General features: G+C 44.3%; 1 protein-coding gene and 1 pseudogene across 1 annotated transcript in view; one reads left to right on the plus strand and one right to left on the minus strand.

Moving 5' to 3' along the window:
* The window catches only part of LOC126267603 (nuclear hormone receptor FTZ-F1), a 199427-nt gene that overhangs the window by 64292 nt on the left and 111429 nt on the right, over positions 1-23706 (minus strand). The window lies entirely within an intron of this gene.
* LOC126290096 (5S ribosomal RNA) lies at positions 3905-4021 on the plus strand (annotated as a pseudogene).

Consider the following 23706-nt stretch of genomic DNA (forward strand, 5'->3'; position numbering starts at 1 on the left):
CAGCTAAGTGCCGAAGGTCATTGCTTCATTTTCCGTAAGACAGTAAAACTCAACAGTACAAAAGGAAAAACCAGTGAATATACTTCAAAGACTGGAGACTTCGAAACTCTACCAACTTCTTACAGTCCTCGTTAGAAGCAGCTTATAAACAACTACGAGACCTTTCCGTACAATAGTACAGAAAAAGTTTTGTTCTGTTTGTAATAAACAGGGAAAACGTCACACACCAGACAGCTCGATGTGCGTATTTAACACACACGCAGATAAAATCATTCTGCGCTGTTAGCCCTTCAACGATAATTTGACTGCAAATTACCGGAAAATCGAGGGCATGAAGAACATGCCTCGCCAATGTAGCCTTTCGTTCTCTGTTTCTGATACACGGCAGTATTGCTGACTGCGTTTCACGTACTATCTGTTGTACGCCGATACCTAGGTTACGTCGTTGTACGTGTCTAACAGCAGTGAATAAGAACACCTAGCCCATACGTTTTTCTCAAAAGTAAGGACTGCATATCGATTAAAGCGACTGTAATACAAATACTTCGTAACATACGTCGAATAAGTAAATGAAATATGTTTGTGAAAACTGCAATACACATATTCATCCAGAAGAATGTATGTGACGAATTACTTTGGACCCCAGTTCCGATAGACGACAGGAAAGAATAAAAAAACTATACGGATTACATAGCTGTGTATGATCTCTGGCAACGATAATTCAGTATGGTGCGAAAGCCCCCAATGCTGAAAGGAAAGCCTCTACATGTAACATAGATTCAGTAAAGATCTGGCGTTATTCCGGGAGAAACTCCTAACACGTGGTTTCTATGTAAATTCTCGAAGCATCAACAATGGACAGAAAAATTAACTAGCTGCCTACCCGAACGCACATGGCATCTAAGCAATCGTATCCGTAATTTATAACGGAGAAGGCTCACCTTGTGGAACGCGGTACTTTGGTGGAATGCCTGAAGGACAGTTAGTATCTCGAGCCCTAAATGTCCTTGATGTAATGGTTGCTGTTTAGACTAACAGTTGCTGGGAGTCGAGATGGAATGTTGTATCTAGAGATGCCCCATGTTATCGTACTTGGTATTTGGGAACTCAGGCACAATGCATGCTTTCATATTGGGGTAATTGTAGGGCAGGACCGAAAGCACTACATTTTGTCCCTTGTACACCAGAAACGCTGTACACATTGCCATTGAAGAATGCGTAACTGCAGTGACTGAAAAAAACATTAAGTCCAGAGCATAACTACTGTTACTTCCGTCAAAAATATGTAAAACAAATAAACAGACTATTTTGCTGCCGACGTGCTGACAAGTCATAAAATGCATACAATCAGGGAACCGTATATAGCCCCCTTAAAGTGAGCAATCCCAACAAAATAACTGCACATGTTATAGACTTAGTCCTAAAACAATAAAACAATAAAACAACAAAAGTTTGTGTAGCAGTTGTACAGAAATAAAAGCTATACCAATAGATACCGACACAAACGTGTTCAAACAAGTATGAGTGTTATGCAGATACCACAAAGTGGCAGATTTGTGTGTGTGTGTGTGTGTGTGCGTGATTTTTTTTTTTTTTTTTGGGGGGGGGGGGGGGAGGCTGGCTGTTCTGAACTATTTTTGTCTAAGACAGCGCTATAGGTCTGGTATGCACGTCAACAACAATGCCAAAGTACGCATGCAATTACGCGGTAGCAGTTACCAAACACCGATTTGCTTTGAGTTGTGCCTTGCTCTTTTTTTTTTTTTTGTTCTCTTATTTTGAAGTGAGTGAAGAGACTAATCGGAAAGGGACCAGCGATCCGTATGATCATGTGTCAGTTCTGCTTTCGCTGAATCATAAATCACGGATGTAGGTTGTCAGACTTCCAACGACAGGGAGGTGGGACTTCGGGCTATCAAGTTGTCTGTTTAGGCGCGTGGCCGACGGTAAACAAAAAATGTTGTTTAACGGAACACGGAGTCTTCTTTTTTTATTTTTTTTAAAAAAAACCAACATTTATTGCAAGTGCACTGTACTACATTTTCCCAGGAGTAGAGTCATCTGGACCACTTTTCCTAGGAGATTCAATGAGCAGAAAAATTAATATAATTCTATATATGTTGTGTCTGTTCTTTCGGACATATCCTTTGTGTGTCAACGTAATTGGTGTTTCCATGACAAACAAAGCATTTACTAGAGGAGATAGTCACGCAAAGACCACAAAAATTCTAGGACCGACAGGAGATCTAACCACAGTCGTAGATGTCCTAAGCGCCCTGACGTGAGTGCCACACACCCTGGTTGCTGTAGACAGCCCGCATTACGGGGAGACAAGGCCGGAGCGGCGCCCTTGGCCCATATCTGGCGACCGATAGTCGGGGTCGTCGGGTCGCGCCGCGCTGAGACGCGATAAGATAGCGCGCGGACAACGCCCGCGCCGGCGGCCGCGACAGCCGGACAGCTGAATGGGAGGGCAGCCGCGCAGGTCGTCGACTCGCTGATCCACTGGCCCCCCCGCACTCGAGAGGCCGGTAGCGGCGCTGTTATCGGTCATCCTCGGAAGACATTCTCCTCCGTTTACAATTATCTACATTAATGCTCCCGCGTAACAGAATATTTCCACGCTCCGCCTCGTGCGTAAATGAGTCACGGATGAGACGTAGAGATGGGCAGGTCTACGTTCGCTCACCTTATGTGAAAGCTACTATCTTCAAACCGTTGGCGTATATTTCTCCATAATTTTCTCCCAAGAAAATATTTTGCGTGTTTATATTTTCGTAAGCAATTTAAGAGCGTAACCAGGAACTGTCATGGGGGAGGTTGGGGTGGGGAGTACGGCGGAGCGGAAGATGGGGGGCGATAAATGAAACACTTTTGAGTTTTCATGAAAAACAGCTCTAGGTACATTTGCTGCTACTCAGTATCTGTTATATAATGTGGATTTCCTCAAACTGATACTGAAACAGTACGTCTGTCAAGTAAGCACAATGCCATTTCGGTCTGGGAAATATTTTTTCAGATGGGAGCGGAGTTCATGTTGCAGAGAGCAGCTGCCCCGTTGACTCTCACTGGGTATACCCTCGATATCATATCCTGTTTCGCGCTACATCATTCTAACTGTAACTCAGCCCCATACTCAGACAATGAGCGGGAATTTCCTATTGCTGTCCTATACACGATCCTAGTGGAGGCGGTATGCCTTTGCCTGCCTGCAACTTGTTATGAAGCGTCAGATGGGTATCTGTGTTGTGTCGATGATTGTGATGGGTACTTCTACAGTGTAGTGTCGTGCGGTCTTGGTGTTATGAATGAAGGGGAGAGCGAAAAACAATGACGGCACACAGCCCAATTCTCACGAACAGCACAAAAAGGAGCGCCCACTGCCCTTACGCAAGTCTGTGCAAGGAAAGAAGTTAGGTGTTGTCGACTGGTAATGGAAGGTACTGGTTATATTTCTTGAATAAAACATCTTTTTAGTAGTCTACCATTGCATATCCTCTAACATTTCTGGAGTTCTCTTGTGCTGATGAAACAAACCCGCGATGAATACCACAGGACGGAATCTTCTCTCTCTCTCTCTCTCTCTCTCTCTCTCTCTCTCTCTCTCTCTGTCTCTCTCTCCCTCCCATTAACCCAACTTTGTTATGGTATCGTACTGATGAACAAGATTTTGGCATCAGTCTGGCTGATCTAAATAAATGGTTTCGTCTGTGGATAAAATACTTTGTTAGACTTCTTCTACAGCATCCCTGTTGCCCTCCGGTAAGCTACATGTACTGAAGTTGGCCCACCTTGCCAACATCTCACGCACTCTCGCCACCTACAACTACGCTGTATGCGACCAAGCTCGAGTGGTTACCGACATCATACATCATTTTAATATTTCTCATTCACTACCAGCGAAGGCAACGGCCTTGCCGCAGTGGATACACCGGTTCCCGTCAGATCACCGCAGTTAAGCGCTGTCGGGCGTGGCTGGCACTTGGATGGATGACCATCCAGCCACCATGCGCTGTTGCCATTTTTCGGGGTGCACTCAGCCTCGTGATGCCAAGTGAGGAGCTACTCGACCTAATAGTAGCGGCTCCGGTCAAGGAAAACCATCATAACGACCGGGAGAGCGGTGTGCTGACCACACGCCCCTCCTATCCGCATCCGCAACTGAGGATGACACGGCGGTCGGATGGTCCCGATGGACCACTTGTGGTTTGAAGACGGAGTGCTTTTTTTTTACCACCAGAGAAGGTAGAGCGGGCTCTTCAGTTAATGACTAAGGGACTTGGCAGTCAAACACGAAGAGCGGTTGCTGTGGGGCTAAAGGAACCCCAGTTCTGAAAATCTGGGAGGGGATTACTAGTTCGAGCATTTGCCTTACAGCCAAGGGAAGCTTCCCTGAATCCTTGGGCAAACAGGGGGATGGGAATTATTTTTAATTTATTTATGGGACTATTTCCCACACAAAAATACGCAAGCCTTATATATGTACAAATGTAGCTGTTCATTTATAAGCAAATTAAAGTTGATACAGTAACTTGCTCGACGTGCGCAGTGCGCCCAGGCCTTGAGTGATGTAATCTCTCGGATAATTTACAAATATATATAGTACCATTAACCAACGGTGGGATGAGAGTAATGAGCTACACCAGCTTACTATAACAGGAGATCTATCAGGTGATATTAGGACTCAAAGTACCGTCTCTAAAGAAATATCTTGTCAGTACCATAGGGGTTTCTGATTTATCCTTAATGTCGTAATGTGAAAGTTTCAACGATCGTTACAACGCGCGATCTTGTGTGTGTGTTGCGAAGTGGGGCAGTATGAGGGGGAGGTGGCAGGTACTTAGGGCGCGAGATGAACGCGCCGCGCTTCACGCTAAGTTAGCTGCGGACGGGCTGGCCGGCAGAGCCCGCGCCGTGGCCCTGAGAGTGGGCGGCGGCGCAACTGAAAGCGCGGCCACGCGGTCCGAACGTGCCGTGGAAGGCCTGCTAGCGGACAAAGTCTGCGACACCCCGCACGCTTTAGCAACTTTGTGCGCCAGGTGGCTGACTCTGTGCACCGCGTCGGGCTAACACGAAATTCACAAAATGCCTTTACGAGCGTTTCATAGAGCGCTTAAACAGTAACGTACTGAAGCCAACGTCGAACGATCCCGTGTCCTTACGCGAGGTACATCGTGTAGTTTGGATGGTGGTTTTAGACGCTATGGGTTTGTTCCGCATTAGATACGAAAAATACGCGTAGTAAAAAATAGTTTTGACTCAGGAGTCATTAATGACACAAGCAGAAGACAGTTTCGAAGACTGACCTCCTAATATGAAAGCAAATGAACATCAACAGGAACCAAACAAAGAGCAGCACGACGAGTACCGTTTTTATGAAGTTCTGAGATTTAAACACTTAAGTTCAATGACAGCATGTACGGTGTTTCTGTGTGTGTTTCTACAATAGATGGGCATGTAAATGAGATCAGATACCACAAAAATAAGTGTTGAAAGCAACAGAATAATGAAAAGATTGTCTCACAGTACCTAATGTTCTAGAGACAAAGTACCGTGTAAAGGTTCCCACTGATGATGGCACAATGGTGCGAAAACTTAATGGGCATTAAAATTAATAACTGTGTTGCTTGACAAGAAGAAGTGAATGTCTTTATTTACGCATTCCGTGTTACTGGCGAAAAGCAGTAACAGCTTCAAACCGTAACAGTGATGGCTGGAACGATGGCACCTGCCGCCACTACAGTGTTAAACCTTATTTTCCTCTGTGATTACACACAAAAGAGAGTTTGCAAATACCCTGAGTCGTTTCATAACTGCAAGGAACAGTAATATTTATCACATATATGCACTGTCGTATCTACACCTCTGTCCACGGTAAAAAGGCTTTCGCTCGCTGTTCCAGGAGTACTAATATTCACAGCTTGTTTAGAGTGTTCCAGTGGCGTGGTATATCTGATACTAATTCCTGCAAATTAGTGTACGTACCATTCGCATGTGGATCAGGAAGATGCTGTTTATACGAATACTGTACGTTCATCACTTGTTATTGACTTATGAGACTTATTTCTGTTCTTGAGTTAGTGGTAAGTACGAGTACACGGAACCACGTCTTTATCTTGATCAAAATGCACAATTTCTCACTGTAGATTTTACCATTACCCATGCGTTTCCGTATTTTCTAATATGAGTAGTCTCTCTCAACAAGACACAACCAAAATCAGAAAGAATCGGCATCCTTGTCGTAAACGTTCGATAGAGACTGATGAAAGCAACGCTGTTTTCGAAACGTAAGGCTGATTTTACAGTACGGTGTTTGTTTTCTCCATTTGCCAGCATATTTTTCACAATCCTGCACATTCTTTCGAAGCATTGAGAAACTCCCACTGCTCAAAGACCAGAGCTCTCGTAACATGCTGTTTACCACTAGCAGACACCACGCTTCACAATGTCTCAGGTAACGTCGTCCAACTCCCAAACAATACGTTGCATAAATTCGGAATCGGATAAGATTGTTGGCTGTCATCCACGTCATAGTCCACTTGAGACGACCAGTCTAGCTGCATTCTGAGAACTCAGATGTAAGGTCAAACTTAATTTCGCGAATCAACAACAGTCATACACTGAAGCGCCAAAGAAACCGGTATAGGTATGCGTACTCAAATACAGAGATATGTAATCAGGCAGAATACGGCGCTGCGCTCTACAAGACCTATGTAAGACGACAAGTGTTTGGCGTAGTTGTTAGGTCGGTGGCTTCTGCTAAAATGGTAGGTTGTCACCATTTAAGCAAGTTTCAACGTGGTGTTACAGTCGGTACACGAACGATGGGACACAGCGTATCCGAGGTAGCGATGAAACGGGGATTTTCCCGTACGTACCGGTAAAACATAAAATCTCCGACATCGCTGGGGCCGGAAAAAGATCCTGCAAGAACGGGACCAACGACGACTGACGAGAATCGTTCAACGTGAAAGAATGGAAACCCTTCCGCAAATTACTACAGATTTCAATGCTGGGTCATCAACGAGTGTCAGCGTGCGAACGATATGGGCTTTCGGAGCCGAAGCCCACTCGTGTACCCTTGATTGCACGACACAAAGCTTTACGCCTCGCCTGGGCTCGTCAACACCGACATTGGACTGTTGATGACTGGAAACATGTTGCCTGGTCGGACGAGTCTCATTTCAAATTGTATCGAGCGGATGGACGTGTACAGGTATGGAGACAACCTCATGAATCCATGGACCCTGCATGTCAGCAGGGGACTGTTCAAGCTGAAGGAGGCTCTGTAATGGTGCAGGGCCTGTGCAGTTGGAGTGATATGGGACCCCTGATACGTCTATATACGACTCTAACAGATGACCCGTTCGTAAGCACCCTGTCTGATTACCTGTATCCATTCATGTCCATTGTGCATTCCGACGGAGTTCCGGTACGACAATGTGACACCTCACAGGTCCAGAATTGCTACAGAGTGGCTCCAGAAACACACTTCTGAGTTTAAACACTTCCACTGACCATCAAACTCCTCAGGCATGAACATTATTGAGCATATCTGGGATGCCTTGCAACGTGCTGTTCAGAAGAGATCTCCACCCCCTCGTACTCTTACGGATTTATGGACAGCCCTGCAGATTTCATGTCGTCAGTTCCCTCCATCACTATTACAGACATTAGTCGAGTGCATGCCACGTCGTGAATGCGACACTTCTGCGTGATCACAGGGGCCCTACACGATATTATGCACGTATACCAGTTTCTTTGACTCTTCAGTGTAGACACAAGTGTTACAGCAAAACTAGCACAAAAAAAACCTACGGGAACTTCTTGAAATGTATTATGTCTCCTAATGTCTGATGAATAGCTCCTTTCACATAATTCTGTTCAAATTTAATAATATATCACAGAAGCTTATTAAACGTTTAAACTGCCTTACGTCAAAAGACTGAAATTTATTAAAATGTCATGAATCACTGCAAAACGAAATGCGAAACTGATGACTATCTACGCTGGTTGATGATGTTAATCTTGAACGAACGAAGATATTGTGCACATACGATGGCGGTTATATGCGTACTAGCAGAGGTGTACAACTTCCTCTTTTTTCATCTCGTCACTTGGAATAAAGGTGATTGTAACGTAACATGATCTCCTAACATAGTTTCAACTGTTAAATGAACACAGATTCTGATAATCTCTATACCAAGTGTGGGGACGGTTCCGTGTTTATGACCTGTTTACATAAGCTCCATGACGTCAAAGGAAAATCAAAACACTGCCAAGAGTAAAGAAACATCAAAAGTGGTGTCGAAAGCCGGGGCCTTGTCCACACTGTCAAAAATTTTAGAGACAGGAGCGGTGGTTACGCACCGTTTCGAGCGGTCAGCAAACTTGGCCAACTCTGAAATGACTGTTAGTTCCAGCGCTCTCTGCTGTTTATTCCATGATACGCTACTGTGTTGCCCAAACTAATTTGTAAGGTTTCTACACCTCGAAATACACAAAACAAAAGGCGACAACCTACCTACGGCAACCCCCGTCTATAAGGAATATTTGCACGATGAAAAGAGGATGGAGGAAAAGAAGATACGCTGTATAAAGGCTATCAGGTGTAACAGATATCAGGTGTAACATGTTTTCAGGCTTTTAATAGAGAAATCTCAACGAGTTTCGTAATTTTATTGGGAAAAATGGTGTACATACCTGAACGTTAACGACCCATGTAGATGCAAGTAACTTAAGATTGACTTATTTGTTGTTCAAATGGTTCTGAGCACTATGAGACTTAACATCTGAGGTCATCGGTCCCCAAGGCTTAGTACTACTTAAACCTAACCAACCTAAGGACATCACACACATCCATGTCCGAGGCAGGATTCGAACCTGCGACCGTAGTAGCAGCGCGGTTCCTGACTGAAGCGCCTAGAACCGCACGGCCACAACGGCCGGCATCTTTGCTGTAGTTAATAAATGTCTTCACTGTGCTACTTATTTGGAAAATCAACGCTTATTATTTCGACTTGCGAAAAATATGTTAATAAATTTTGTGTATTTCACAAGGTTTTGCAGAGAATCGTGCACGCTTTGGGGACCGATAAGTCCTATGGTGTGGTGTTATTTTGAAGACAAAGATTGTTGCTATGAAGTTAGCTCATCTCGTGTTCAACAATATTTGACCAGACAGAGGCAAGAATGTTTCGCTGTCAAATTATGGGGTTAACCTCGCCTTCCAACACTTTCCTGCTCGAAACTCTTGAACTCCGATCAGGAATGACAGGTTTTTGGAAAGATGAAAGTCTTGTGTGGCTTCCACGCAAAATTCACCCTTAAGTAACTTTTATAACCTCACTTGTTTTACGAGCAAGTTAACTATCATTTCAAAAATGTTATGTATTTCCAACAACTTTACATAACCGACATTTTTAAGTTCACTTAGTGAAAAATTGCACGTGCTAGAAACATCTTCGAGGAAGTCGAAGATGATTAATTTGATCAACGCGTTTTGCAGTTATCTTCGCTGCTTAATATAATTTCGTCGTAAAATCTGTTTGAGCTAAGAAGCTTCCTACGTGATTAGCATCATTCTGTGAACTTCGAAAACGAGACAAGCTTCCATTCGGTGACTCAGAAGAGAATTCAGAAGGTGGATAACGTACAACGGCTACGGATGCTCTAGATAATACGACTAATCCCTGAAATGCGGAAGCATCCACGCACGACACGAGAGCTAGACATCTGCCTCCGCTGGTCCCGGCCCTTCCCGCGCTTCCCACGGTTTGCACATGCAAAGCGGGGCCGGCAGAATCCAGACACGCAGCCCATGCGGTCGCCGCACTAAGTGGGACAAATTACCTCACCTCAGTGTATATTGCGCATTCTAAGTGGCCGCCAGACGCAAATGGGCAACAGAGGCACAGCAGATAGCTCGCAACCGTGCGTAACGAACGTCTGTTGCTTGAAGTTCACACACTTGCTGCTTCAATGCAACCTTTGCACTTTCAGTGAAACAGCAACACATCAGCTCTGTTGTTGCTTGAAAGGCCAATGCCGCAAGGATCTTTTACCCTTTTGTGTGCATAAACTGGATTTGAAAGCAAGATCTGACAGAATCTCACGGTGGCGCCGATTGAGTTCTTGGATCATGTTACGTTACATCACCCTAAATGGGAGGACCTAGCAGAAACTTCAAATCGTCCGAACTTGAGGTACTGAGGAAAATTCCTCCATATTTTCCTCCTCGCTTATGGAAATAAGGCGGTGAAATGCTTTGATCGTGCAAAGACATGCGCATCGTGTTGGTATAACGAGACAGCAGTTTGTGAAATTTACGGGATTGGGATCCATGCCTCCCTCATTCATAAGCACTTTGTGTCGTTTCCTTCCTATAGCATTTCGCGGAAACTGCTTCACTTTGCCATCCATGTCTGGACTTAATTCGTGAATTCTCGTGACTTATTACGATATTTAGTTCCTCATTAAATATTATTGTTAAAAAATCAAGTTAGCCAATATCGCCTGCAAACCTTTCTATTGATAGCCTATTTTGACAAATTAACAAGTACATGATCTATACAAACTTGCAAACCACAAGTGATGTTAAGTGGACGAGTGGGCGAAAGTATCAGCACAACACGAGCTGTGTTTTATACTTGTGGTATTTTACGTTTTAAATTTATATGTTCCTTGCTACTCTTTATTGTTAAGTGACGCAACGTCATTATGCGGCTTGCGAGTTTAAGAGTATGAACTTCTCTTAATACGTCACAAGATTCGATGACAGTACCGATCTGTCGAAACTGATAATCAATATAAAGATCTACAAGCGATCTTGACGAATCTGATTTTTGAATAATAATATAACACTTCGGGTCGTCCCGAACAGTTGACACAATATCAAACACTTATTCCCCACTAAGTCTTGATCTTATTCCGGGCTACAAAGTTAAATAAATTTAAAAACAGACTTCAGTGTTATCATACAGCAGTCTGCGGCATCTGAGGAAATTGTGCGACAATCCACCAAAATGTTGGACAGGTTTCTCCGTCACAAAGACCAGTCGGTATTGATATCGGGAGATTACTTCCGCTCGACAGTCCCTGAATGGCCAGTTAGTTGAACAATAGATAGCGTTGAGTGCTGGAATATGGGATCCAAGTCAGAACACAGGCAGAATCGAATCACTGCGATTCCTGCTGGTAGAAGCTGCTCTATTCTCGGCACAAACGAGTGCCCTCATTCGACAAGTGTTACTGGGGCGGACGAAGACGCGACTGCTGAAGGTGTGGACATCCGGCGGCAGCCCGGCGGCCCGCGCCCGTGGCGTACTTTCGCTGTCCTTGGCGGGTTGCGCAACCGCCGATGTGCTCGCTTGTAGCTGCCGCCTGCAGGTGTCGCAGGGCTGCACAGTCGTGGCTGCGGGCTCAACTCTTCCTCTGCACACCTCACGGCCATTCATTTCTTCACACGTAAAACGTGAGATCTACTAACCAGTTCTGCACAGCCAAACTCAGGAACTTGCCGCACATCTTTTCCGACACTATCAGTGCAAGACTTCCGTCACAATCATCTTTCGCTGATAATGAGAGGCTTAGGGGCCAGGTGACAAACTCTATTTTTCTGACATCCGGGGATCGATACCTAGCTGCTCCTAACATTATCACTTTAATCACTTGTTTCACTCATGGAAAGATCTGTCGCTGCGAAAAACGTTGGGTTGCAACACGCTTTGGTATCTACGTTAAACTGGGGTTCCCCTGTAACTTACCAGCGTCCTACTATTTACCCACGTCGCTCGAAACTTCGGATGATGGCAGCTACCTCAACGTCTAACGAAGGAAGGAGGCTGACGGCAACGTCTTTAAGGGTTGATCATATACTTGTATAGGGCAATGATCAGAAGAAAACTACATGCTCTTTATACGAACTATTCTGCCATTCTCCTCCATCGATTTAGAGAGATTCGAGTTGGGTAGTAAAAGAAAGTATATACCACATTTATTTAAAGTAAATTATGAGACTAATAATTACGTATTAACAAAAGGACCATAATATTTACTTTGAAATAGTTTTCGGTTATGCGCACACAACACATCTGTAGTCCCATAATGGCCGAAGAGCAATTATTTGAAAGAGCTCTATCGAAAATGAATCTTGAGCAGTTATTTCAATATTGTACCCTCTGAATTCCGCTCTCTTACAACAGCTGTAGAGCGTCAATAACTGACAAATGTAGAATTTCTGTATCGATCGTAAATATGTGTGACGACACAAATCTTCTCCGACATGTGTAGCTCGAACTGCTTGTAATACCAATAGAATGAACGGTTTTAGAAGTAAATCTTACATCTCTGATGAGACAATGAGGTGTTTCCTTGTTTTTCATTTAGGAAAATAGTGCATCTTGCCATTTACGTCAGTGTAGATTATACTGTGTCCAGAATTTGGACAGCTCTCAGCAAGACCGATCTATTGTGGAAATAACAGTAAATGAACATGAACATGTATGGCACTTACTGCAATAAAATGTCAACTTTTTTGTAACACTCGACACTTTTGAAATGTGGCACTGCAAAAGAATGCTGAAGATTAGATGGCTGGAGTGTATAACTAATGATGCGCTACTGAATCGAATTGCTGAGGAAGAGTCTTACGGCACAACTTGACTATAAGAAGTGATCGTTTGATGGAGGCACGTGGAGAGAGAGAGAGAGAGAGAGAGAGAGAGAGAGAGAGAGAGAGAGAGAGAGAGAGAGAGAGAGAGAGAGAGGGAGGGAGGGAGAGGGGGGGAGAGGGAGAAGGGAGGGGGTAGTACTAATGGTGTAGCAACACCAAGGTCAGTAAGGAGGTTCAAATGGCTTTGGGTTGCAGTATTTATGCAGAGGAGGTTTGCTCAGGATAGAATTGGGAGAGAAAAAAAATGGTTCAAACGGCTCTGAGCACTATGGGACTTAACATCTGTGGCCATCAGTCCCCTAGAACTTAGAACTAGTTAAACCTAACTAACCTAAGGACATCACACACATCCATGCCCGAGGCAGGATTCGAACCTGCGACCGTAGTGGTCACGCGGTTCTAGACTGAAGCGCCTAGAACCGCATGGCCACACTGGCCGGCGAAGACCAAAACGATAATGATAACAACACATATCTGCCTCTGCGTTGTCCATATTTATACAATAGTATCTGTCCCCCAAGCCCTGCGTCCACCGTTTACGTGGTTCTTGACGCTATAATGAAAAATAGTTGCAAGAGGTAGCATTGTCTTTTTGATGACTAATGCAATCCACAGTAGACGCGGGGACATTAATTTATGTATTCTTTAGCTCGAGTGATTAATTTCAATTCCACAAAATTAGATTCCGATTGTGTATGATGATTCTGTCTTGTGAAATCATGTATCCTTCTCTCCGCTCTCCCCTCCCTTTCCCGCCTTCTTGCCAGTGGTTTAACGCTCTGTCGTCTTTCCTTTCTTTACATTTTTGCTTCGTCGCCTAATACGCTTTCCTCAGTTACTCGGCGGCCAACAAGTAATAATGTAACGATGGAGTACAATGGAACTACTCAAGAGACAGTGCAAAAATGTTCCCTCGATGCATGCGTGTTCCGCTGGTGGTTTCTCAGGACAATGGGCTACTCGAGATACCCAGTGTTTGCAATAAGGAGTCGTAAAGGACGGAGCGAGGTAGCGGCGCCAAAGCTTCGACACTCGTGCGCTGCATTTCGAAGATGTTATGACGTAGCGGCAGGTGAGTCTGGGCACCGTGTGATGCAAGCCGCGCCTCTGTACACACAGCTCGTAATTAGCGCTTGCCGTAGAAAGCGCACGCTCTGTGCACGGAGCTCCCTTCTCGCTACAAGAGGCCCTTATGTCACTGAAGATTTCGGACAGAGACACGAAAGGGCACGCTATCTTTATTTCTTTTGCTCCCAAACAAAATGAGGATTCAGTTCTGAATCAGGTTACAGTCAGCTTCAACTGCCGGTGCTGTAAATTTTCTCAACCGCAAAAAAAGTCTTCCCTCCAGTAATTAAAAAAAAGTCTTCCCTCTAGTAATTCCAGTAATTCAAAAAAAAAAGTAAGTCTTCCCCTAGTAATTCCCATTTGTATTCAGGTAGCATCCTCGCAATACTCGCGTGTTGATCAAAGATCTAGCAGCACTGAATTGCTTCGATGTCTTCCTTTCATCGGACTTTGTGAGAAACGCAAACACTCGAGCAGCACTCAAGAATGGGTCACACTAGTCTTTTGGACGCGCTCTCCTTCAGGAATGAGCTATAATTTCCTGAAATTTTTCCAATAAACCGAAGTCGACCACTTGTCTTCCCTACTGCTATCCTTACTTGCCAGTTCCATTCGATACCGTTTTCCAAAGTTTCTCCTAGATACTTAATCCACGTGAATGTTTCGAGCAGCACACTACTAAAGCTCTAACCGAATGTTAGGGATTGTTTTTCCTGCTAAGATTTTTCTACATTTAGAGCAAGCTCCAGTTCATCACACCAATTTTGTCTAAGTCATCTTGTATCCTTCTAAAGTCACTCAACGACATCTTTCCGTATACCACAGCGTCATCAGCAAACAGCGACAGATTGCTCCTCAACCCTTTCTGCCAGATAATTTATTTATTTTTTTTAAAATGATTTTGTAATACCTTGAGCTGACGTTTTCTTTATTACATGTACGATTATACAATTTCGTCCTTGGGCCATTTTTGGGTATCTGAAACGGAGGCAGTATACATTGAATGCATTCGTATCACTTACGAATTTAACGTACCCATAAGTCATACCCTAAGCTAAACAAGAAGATTTATAACTTCATTTACTTCTGGTGAGGGCATCAAAAAATCATTTAAGAGATGCATCTCAACTGCGGACCCAGTCAAAATGATGATTATATTTGTATCTAGAGAATAAGAGGGGTCTTATCACACTTCCGTGAGACAATCCTGAGGATATTATTGTCTCTGATGAACACTCTCCATCGAGGACAACGTACTGAGTTCTTTTATCTACTTAAGAGGTCTTCGAGCAATTCACATCTTTGAGAACTTAATCCTTAAGCTCCGACCTTCGTTAACAGCTTGCAATGGGGCACCGTTTTGAACGCTTCCCGGTCCTTCATCCATGGTTTGCAAAAGCATCAGGTGAGAAAAGGGCAAGCTGAGTTTTGGCATGAACGATGATTTCTAAATGCGCGCTGATTTGTGGACAGAAACTTTTTCGTCAAGAAACTATATTATATTCGAACGCGGGATATGTTCACGGATTCTGCAGCAAACCAATGTTAGGGGTACTAGTCTGTAATTCTGCGTGTCGGTGTGCAGACAGTTTATATGTTTTTTTTTTTTTTTTTTTCAAATAATCAATAAAGTTCTTAGTAGACGTCACTTCAGTACTAATTCTTTTCTCAGACGTGGACAGTCAGTTATTGTGGAATCAGAACCTGCTGAAACTGGTGTCTTGTAAGTCACCGGAGGCTCTCCACTATCGAGAGATTTAGAGTGCTGGTGCTGAGCAGCCATGTGCTTTCCATGTGTGTGCGGCCCAAACAGTTGCGTCACGTCCGCGGCTCGTTCCGAAGGTCGCCAGCCATACGCTCGCTCACACTGTAGTCACGCCATCACCTGGCTTTCGGCTGCCTAGTCGGCGAGTCTGCAGACGGACCTAACCTAACGCGGCCTGAGTTGGCGAGTAGCCAAACTGCACCACCATGCGCCACCACCAGCTCCTCCCGCCACCTTCCCCAACCATTCTCCCCCCCCCTCTCTCTCTCTCTCTCTCTCTCTCTCTCTCTCTCTCTCTCTCTCTCTCTCTCCCCAAGGCCAGTGCCGGCGGTGCCACAGCCGCTGTTTGCTACACGTATCGCTCGCGATCAATCATCCGCCGACAACTTCCTCCCGCAAGACTAAATGCATTTTTATGCATCCCACTAACCACCCAGACTTGTTTTAGGAGCAATTTTACCGTTACCTAAGGATTGTACATTATTATTTAACGGACAGTTAGCAGTATAGCTCTAATTTTCCTTAAAAGTCAGCGACTGAAGAACGAATGTGTCTTATTCTATATTTTCCCTACTACCAAAATCTCGAAACAAAACTTCACATGTGATGAATAGTGCAGCTGGTCTAGGCGTTTCAGTCCGGAACCGCGCGACTGCTACGGTCGCAGGTTCGAATCCTGCCTCGGGCATGGATGTGTGTGATGCCCTTAGGTTAAATAGTTCTAAGTTCTGGGGGACTGATGAGATCAAACGTTAAGTCCCATAGTGCACAGAGCCATTTGAGCCATTTGAAGTAACGGACCCCGGTCGTTTCCGATAGGGGTCCCTTACCTGAAACTGATACGTTTACCCTTCTCCGTCCTCCCTGAAAGTTTGTTAAATCATCATGGAATCACACTGTGTGTTGGATATCTTATCTTCGCATCACTGTAGGCGATTTGTGGATTAATTTCATTTGATTCTGGTATTTCCTTCGCGGAGTAACAAGTATTACCAGCAGTGACGTATACAGTATGCGTAAATTAAACTCTACGCGGAACAGCTCAACTTCATTGTTAAGTAAACTCTAATACGACCTTCGTCTTAATACGCTCAACTGTTCTCTCCCCCATTACATAGTAACCAAACTGAAATCAAAATCAAATCAATAACTATCATCTTATTTACTTGCAAAACATTGGTCCAGCGAGTGTTTTTTAAATTATTAAAATCTTGCTGTTGTATATCACAAACGCTCTGATAAAATCAGAGCGATATGGAAAATTTTATAAAAAAAAGGGGGGGCTGTAGGTACTTTCCTCTCTAAATTCCAAATGAGGCACAACTGCAAGGGCGTCCATACGATATTACGATATATTTTGTAGGGGGAATGAGAAGGGGGGAGGGCTAGACCGACTTCAAAATCATTTTCTTGAAAGAAAACACCATACCGTATTTCATTCCCCCCCTTACCCGCAATGCCGACGGGTATGGGCGTTCTTGGGCACAAAGACAAGAGTGGAAAATCTGTCATCTCTCTCCTGCAGTCCAAGTATCGGATTAGTTTCGTATTGCAAATCTTGATAGCGCCCTGAAAGTAACGAGAGTAGAGGATTACGATGAACCAGCCAACAGATAACTTCGGACCATCGCGCAACCTGTCTCTGCTACAGCGGAAGCCTGCCCCAGCGAGAAATGGGTCAGGCCGAATCGAATTACCGGCCACACTGTGTCCGGCCGTTGCGAAATGTCGCGATTCCGCAACAAGCTACAACAACAGGCACCGAGCGAGAAAAACGAAACGGGGGGAAAAGCGGGACGCAGGCGCCCAGCGTCCATCAGGCGGCAGCCGTCCAATTTCTCCCGGCCCAGTGTGCTCACTGATTAGCGCCTCGTTAAAACAGTCCGGCCAGCAAGAGAGCGCACTTTCTCCCGCAAGTGGTAACGACACTGGCAGTCACCCAAAAGAGAAAAAAACAATACCCCAGAGTGTATGCGCATACCCAAACCCCTTAACAGAACACAATTACGAGCTGCTGCAAGATTTATTTCGAGGGTTGAAGGTATGTGTCCTCTCCGAATGACGAAAAAAATACATCATCAGTGCTGCAGTTATCAAAGTCATCACAATCACAATTAAATCTAAAACTCGGCAACGATGTAATTCCACAATTATATCCTGGCAGCTACACTGCATTAATAACTTTCTTATTTTCCCTTGCGTTTATCTCGTTTAGTAGGGGTATGCTGTTTCAGCATTTGGCAAGTTATATTTTAGTATTTAACTTTGTGCAGATAGTCCGTCCTCACGCCACTGTCGTCAAGGTAATGTAAGGAAGGGAAATGGAGCGCGCCATTTATGAATCGAGTAAACTTGGTTGTGTCTTAAGATATTTTAAGTGTTCGTGTACCGAATTCTCTGTGGCTGTCTAGAAACGATACACAGGCTAACCCCCTTGTCTCACAAGCTAGTGGGCTGATATGTGAACATGTCTTGCATCGATAACAGTACGAATAAGAGCCTAAGTCAATCTAACGCCTAGGGAACAGCACTGATACGCACGCCTCACTAGAGCAGCCGAGTTCAAAAAATGGTTCAAATGGCTCTGAGCACTATGGGACTTAACTTCTGAGGTCATCAGTCCCCTAGAACTTAGAACTACTTAAATCCAACAAACCTAAGGACATCACAAACATCCATGCCCGAGGCAGGATTCGAACCTGCGACCGTAGCGGTCGCGCAGTTCCAGATTGTAGCTCCTAGAACCGCTCAGCCACCCCGGCCGGCGCAACCGAGTTGGTAGAATATTTTCAGGAAACAAAAATATGTCACTCAGCCAACACAAATGTGGAACTGATCATAAAAAACGGCAAAGTAGAATGTAAGGAACTTAATATGTATAGTGGTAACGCAACTGAACCCACTAGTACGATAACAAGTAATTAGTACTCTAAGGAAGAAAACTGATACACAGTATACTGGTAACATTTGGTGTTATCATTATGATACCTTCTGAAAGAATATAAGATCTTGCTAGACCAGGACTTGAAGCCACGTAAGAGCCCTTCGTGGGGCCGGTTCGAAATATTACTGTCCCTGCCTTTACCATCTCTGCACTCCGCTCCAGAGTTATGTACAATATAGTTATGTTCATCGCTGTGAATGAATAAATAAATATATAACACTATTTAACGTCTCAGATGTGGTATGCACCGCAAGTAAAATCATTGTTTTACATTGCGTCGTAATTAATATACCTCTACCGAAACACAGGTTACATCCGGTATACATGTGGAAAGACGATGGTGCTGAGTGACGGGTCACAATATTACTTTCCTTACCGCTGGGTACGAAGAGCAATTTACTTGCCCTATATGCTGAATGTTGCTGTCATAAACACGCCGGAAGTGAGAGGCGAAGTATTAAAGTTTACAGGAGAGTACAACAGATACTATAAAATTATTTTACACGCTATAAAGACCCAAGACGTCGACGGAATGCAAAACCCCATCTTCCTTCCTTCTTCCACGGTCCAGTCTCCACCATATCGACGCTCAATGTCTCCGAAACAGATTTTTTTTTAATCGATGTCTTTCATGAAGCCATTAAGGCGTTGTGAAATATGGTAATTGTTTACTGCGAATTAATGTACTATACACGCGGCAGGCGAAGTCGCCGCAGCCTGTAGGCATGTTAGCTGGCGCCAATGCCTGAGCTATCAACATTGGCCACGTAACACACTAACAATGAGAAGGCGCATATATGCCGTTAAACTTCTCTAGTCGCGTTGTGAATGCGCACAGGGCACTTTCTTCTTACCGTATCAGCAGCCCCTCAAGGCGGATATCTCGTGGCGCGACCATAGTATTTTTATAGTTTTTGAAGTGGCAGCAATTGTGCTACCGGCTGGAGCAGCAGTAGTAGTGGCGAATCAAATAATAATATTTCTTGAAAACAGCTGACTATAGCAACTACTAAAACTAAACACAGATTTTGTTTTCTTGCTGCTCTATGTGCATTAAATGTATACATCCTCACAAACTGGCCACTGACGCTAGGTTGACACGTTTTTATAGTAATATTCGCTTAAGAAATCGCATGTGATTGGCTGCCAAAGGAGAGGAGTACGCACGAATCTGCGATGACTTCTTCACTGTTTATCCTTGCTCCGTGCAGGTCTCATCGCTGTGGCACGGCGCGTCGCCGCAGGCCGCAGAGTTGCGCTGAACAACCGGTCCAAGGTCCCGGGGCCGAGCCATAGCAAAGCGAGTTAGGTGCGCCACCACTCCACGATTTTCGGCTGCCAACCTTGCCGGCGGCGCTTGCACAACAGAACGGCGAGGCAGCGCTAGCGGTCCTGCGGTATCCCCCCCGCACCTGTCTCGCGGCGCAGCCCTCTGTTTAATTGCGACCGGAGTGGAACTCGGCGACACTCGCTATTGTCGACCCACTTGCCCAGCAGAGTGCGGACGCTAGCGCAGCCAGCACTGGTGCGGCCGTTTCGAAAGTTCTGATCCGAAACACAACAGCGGCCGGCAGTGACAACAGCAGCGTACCTCGTTGTTGGCACGACGTAGGAGAACATGTAGACAATTGCTGACTATGTGCAGAGAAACGAAAATCTATCGAGCTCATCGGATTTTGTATTTTTAGCATTCTCAGCACACCTGAGAAAGCTAATTAGACAATACTTTAACGAATTTTTGCAGTGGAGATGTCACAGATGGGGTAATCAGTTTGATTTCTGATGCTGCCGTTCAGAAAAAGCATTCCCATATTTTCGCGGAATACGACCACAAAAATTTTAACCTATGGATTGCTTTTTCGAACTGTGTCAAATTCCCGTAAAAAACCTGTCCCTAAAAAGTACGCTCTCAAAAAGACAAAATATTGAACTGTACGCCGAACAGCCTTAACGAGTACGCTTGTCTATCGTTCGCTTGCAATTCCCCTGCTAATAGGTCATACGATGCTGACGTTGTAAATAATCATCATATAAAAATGATACTAACAACAACAACAACAACAACAGGACTGTAGAATCAGACCACATTCTTCTTAATGAGACCCTCTATTACATTTCAATGAAGGAAAGAACGATCTTTTACTACTCGTAAGTACTTCTTCTCGTCCGCCTGAAACAACTCTTTTCAGAAGAGCTCAGCATCGTTTCGCTAGGCGCGAGTCTTGTACGCCCTCACTCTAGTCTGGCCATTTACGAGATTTTCATAACTACTTAAGATATGTGTCGCTCTTCACGCAAAACGCTAACCATGACGCCACTTCGAATGAGGTGAAACAATCACATTCATCGTCGATAATAACCATATTGCCCGTATGAACTACGTAGAAAGAAGGACTTACTGACCAGTTAACGAAGCCGATCTGTCTTACCTGTCTGATCCTTGAGGGCACATGTCACGTAAAGCGACAATTTCAGCGTCTTACGGAAATGAAGTTATGGCTAGTTCATTTATATGAATGACACAGGCTACGTTGCAAATTTTACAACGGTAAACTAATCAGATGAATTTGGTCACAACTCCCATCTCCGATCCCGAATCTGATTTCCCTAAACCACGCTGAGCAGAAGACAATGTAATTCCGCCCACTTTTCTTGCGTTTCTAACAAGTTGGTTGTCAAAACGACGCCAAAATTAACAAAACACACGTCTTGCCACCATATACAATAAATGTCGGTTAAATACTGAGAGAGCACGAAAGAACTGAAGCAACATATTCAATGAGAGTTTCGTTCTTAATATTGTTAAAATTGATTAGTTAAAGCAGCTGCATAAGTGTTACGTCAAAAGCGAATCTGTGTAAGACAAAGATCGAATAAAAACACTAACAGAACTAAAGGCCTTTATCTAGCATTCCATTCCCACACCTAGATGAAAGATGTAGAACGAATGCACTTTAACGAGTTTGTTTGAAACATAGGTCGACTAGACAATAAACTATCGTGCATTCGAAATGAATCATTCACTAAAAGTTGTATTCTCTAGCGGCGTATTGTGTTCCAACATAAAACCGGATGCTCAACTTGTCCAAATGCTTTACTTATTCATTTGGAACGTGCATTTTAAGCTTTGATTTAGTTAACAGCTCGCGGGCTGCCATCGTGAGCAAAGAAGATAATGCGTGAACTGTGCCGAAGCAAAATGCCATAAAACTACGAAAGCAATCAAAGTTGCTAAATTAGGATGTGTGAAAAACGATGAAATTATGAGATGCTTACATCAGGCGGTAATGTAGCGAATAAGCCTAAGCTTTTTGTTTATTATTATTAAGAAGGTTCAAATGGTTCAAATGGCTCTGAGCACTATGGGACTTGACATCTATGGTCATCTGTCCCCTATAACTTAGAACTACTTAAACCTAACTAACCTAAGGACATCACACACATCCATGCCCGAGGCGGGATTCGAACCTGCGATCGTACCGGTCGCGCGGTTCCAGACTGAAGCGCCTAGAACCGCTCGGCCACTGCGGCCGGCATTAAGAAGGTAAAGCTCTATAAATTTCCTACGGTGTTAATTCACATTAAAAATGTGCAAAAACCTGGATCATTCTTTATTGTTTACGTTGATGATAGCTGGAGTTACATACCTGACTAATCACATATTAGAGATATTTTATCATAAATGAAAATGGTTTACCCGGGATCAAACTATCCGCCTTCGGGCAAATTACACTAGTGTCTAAAACTTTAGGTCGAAAAGAACTTTCATATGATGCGTCACTGCCAAGTAACATAGCTCTGTGAAATTTGGGCCATACATAGAAAGAACTGCTACAGTGTGGTACAGAAGTAACACAGAAGTACGAAATGAGACAAACAGAAATGACATTTTTATTCATGGATAATAGTTACACTGACGTCCCCACGATTCATACTCGTGACTTGGATATTACAAAAGCGGGACAGGGTTCTTAACGGCGTGCCTGTTCACCACGGACGGCAGTGCATCCTCTGCAACGCGCTTCCATGCTAGCCACCAGGTGGGTCAGGTGTTGTGGTAGAGCGTTCCATTCCTCCACCCTCATATGGCGAACGGTGAGAACACGTAATGCACACGAGCATTGTCGAACATGACCGCTTGGGTGATATAGGTATTACGGCGTGGGAAAGCATAATGTTGCATGGACATAATGGTCTCGGAATCTTTGAACACGGTACACTCAATGATCAACGTTATTTTGACACTGTATTCCTTCTCCGTACGCGTCTTTTCAGTGGTGTATTCGACCCTGCCTTCATTTATGTGGATGGCACTGTGCGACAGCTCCGAACTGCGCAGATGGAGTTCTTCGAACGGGAGAATATTCGACGAATGTACGGGCCTGTCCATTCCTCCGATTTAAATCCCATCTGTCACGTGTGGAATGCGTTGGGGAGGCGTATTGCAGCGCGGCTACATGCGCCAACGACCGTCCTTGCAGTTGTCACCGTGCTGGTGTAGGACTGGTTGGTCCTCAAGAAATCCGTACCAACCTTGTTAACACTGGCAAACTGTCTGCGAATGTTAATTATGTTCGTTTCCTTTTGTTCCTGTGTCAGCCAGGCTTTACTAATACCATAGTGATTAAGAACTGAATTGTATATATGTATATACGTCCATTCTTGCCTGACTCTCATATTCGATCCCGACCTAGCTCAGCTATCTTTTTCACAAACTAGAGCGCTCTAACTCTGAGCACTATGGGACCTAACATCAGAGGTCATCAGACCCATAGAACTTAGAACTACTTAAACCTAGGACATCATACACATCCATGCCCGAGGTAGGCTTCGAACCTGCAACCGTAGCGGTCGTGCGGTTCCAGAATGAAGCGCCTAGAGCCGCTCGGTCACAACGGCCGACTGTATTAACTAATGGAAAAAAAACACCGTGTCGCTACAGAGGAAGCGGATGGGAAAAAAATTACAGGGAACGGTCCCTAAACCCTCCGATGATCTGACGCTAAATGAAAATATGCCGCAGTTCAACGAAATATAATCATGGCGATACGTCCACTTCATGGAGATATTTAGGTCCAAAAAAGCGTGCTGCTTTTGAAAGGATCAATACTCACGCTTACGTACCAACCACGGATGCTGTTACATATAAGCGCTCGTTACTAATTGGCACTACACAGTCTCACTTTGTATACACACATATGGTATGACGGTTGGGAAGACATCTCCAAAATTTATGGAGGCTATTAGGAACCTAAA

Source organism: Schistocerca gregaria, chromosome 1, assembly GCF_023897955.1.
Source record: "Schistocerca gregaria isolate iqSchGreg1 chromosome 1, iqSchGreg1.2, whole genome shotgun sequence".
In the NCBI taxonomy this organism is placed as follows: domain Eukaryota; kingdom Metazoa; phylum Arthropoda; class Insecta; order Orthoptera; family Acrididae; genus Schistocerca; species Schistocerca gregaria.